At 41.1% G+C, this 1,964-nt stretch overlaps 1 protein-coding gene across 5 annotated transcripts in view; it reads left to right on the top strand.

Annotated features, from left to right (window-relative positions):
* The window catches only part of Lacc1 (laccase domain containing 1), a 12,185-nt gene that overhangs the window by 7,700 nt on the left and 2,521 nt on the right, over positions 1 to 1,964 (top strand). The gene's annotated exons all lie outside the window — the stretch shown is intronic.

Raw genomic sequence — 1,964 nt, 5'->3', positions numbered from 1 at the left:
GTGCCGGATGTCTGCGGCCCCAAAAGGGTGCTGCCTCAGCGGCTCTGTGGCTCCCGCCTGTCCCAGAAGCTGTCTGCCTCTGTGGTCCTCACTCTACCCTGTAGACTGGGGGATAGCTTTGAACTCATTGGCCCAGGAAAAGACTTTCTGAACAGAATGCCGTTGGTACAGGCACCAAGATCAATAGTTTATAATGGGCCCTCACGAAATTGAGAAATTTCTGCATGGCAAAGGCTTTATCATGTAGACAAAGTGGCAGCCTACAGAATGAGAAGATTTCCCAACTCCACATCTGATAGAGGGCTAATATCCAAAATATATAAAGAACTCAAAAAATTGGTTACAAAACCAACCTAACTAAAATGGGGTACAGATATAAACAGAAAATTCTCAATAGAGGAAACTCAAATGGCTGATAAACACTTGAAGAAATGTTCAGCAACCTTAGCCACCAGGAAAATACAAATCAAAACTGCTTAAGATTCTATCTTGTACTTGTCAGGATAGCTAAGATCAATAATACAAGTGATAGGTCATGCTGGTGGGACATGGAGCAAGGGAAATACTTTCATTGCTGTGAGAATGCAAACTTGTACAAGCACTATGGAAATCAATATAGTGGTTCCTCACAGCAACGGGAGTCAATCCACCTGAAGATCCAGCTATACCACCATTGGGCATATACAAAGGATGCTTCCTTCTACCACAGGAATTCTTCCTCAGACATAGTCACTGCTGTTCCATTCATAATAGCCAGAAATTTGAAACAAACTACATGTCTCTCAACAGAAGAATATGTCAAGAAAACATGGTACATTCACATAGTATTACTCTGCTATTTAAAAAAATAACATCATTAAATTGATGATGTTAGAAAAATCATCTTGAGTGGTATCTCTCAAACTCAGAAAGACAAATATGGTATGTATTTACTTAGTATGTTTATATTAGCTGTGAAGACAATAATAAGCAAGCTAGAAATTCTAGAACCACAGAGGGTAAGCATAAAGTAAGGGACTAGAGAGAACAGATCTTGTTAGGAAAGGGAATTAGAATAGATAGGTATGGATGGAGTGGGGATGTAGAATGAAGATAATGGGGGAATGGGGAGAGGAGAAGAGGTTGTGTCAAGGAATACAGGAAGAAACTGCTAAAATAAAGGGGGACATTTGAGAGGTAGTATGGAAACCTAATACAGTAAAAATGTAATAAAATATGAACATATGTGAATGCAATGTAAATGAAATCAAACAAGGGGAGAGGCAGAGCCCCCGTGGCCATCTCTTGTCACCAAATGAAGCTTCCACTACTGGGATTGGGTTACATCTAATTGACTTGTTGGCTAAAGGAGCCCCACAGGAATCCCCCAAACAACCCCAGGCTGTTGCCAAGACTTTAGGTTTCTCTCCACAAGCTGACAGCAAAGCTCTATTGTTGAAAACAACACCCACACAACTCATTAAGAATGGAGATGACAAACCAGCACCTATATAGAGAGAACCTTCACCCCTATGTTCCAGTGGTTTTTATTACAAGAACATACTCTGCATGCTCACAAAAAGAAACATAAAAATGAAGATGGCCACAAAACCTTTCTCTATATATTGCCTGCAAAACACTAGAAAGCAATGGTGGCACAAAGCTGTTGTGAGGAGTAACCAACCAGTAATTGATTTGACGTAAGGCCCACTCCTCAAGATGGAACCAATACTTGACACTGCTTGGATGACTAAGAACCTAGGACTAGAGAGCCCAAGAACCTAGGACAAAAAAACCCACATAATACTGGTCTAAAGAAAAAAATGGAATGATGGAATGACAACTCCTAATGATATTCGGCTATGCTCATAGACTAGCAACTTGCTCAGCCATCATCAGAGAGGCTTCCTCCTGCAGCAGATGGGAACAAATACAGAGACACCCCCCCCCCATACAGAGTGAGAGACCTTGGAACTCTCAGTCCT

Source organism: Mus caroli, chromosome 14 (genome assembly GCF_900094665.2).
Source record: "Mus caroli chromosome 14, CAROLI_EIJ_v1.1, whole genome shotgun sequence".
Taxonomy (NCBI): domain Eukaryota; kingdom Metazoa; phylum Chordata; class Mammalia; order Rodentia; family Muridae; genus Mus; species Mus caroli.
The sequence above is the reverse complement of the archived record's forward strand: the minus strand, read 5'-3'. Positions and strand labels throughout refer to the sequence as shown.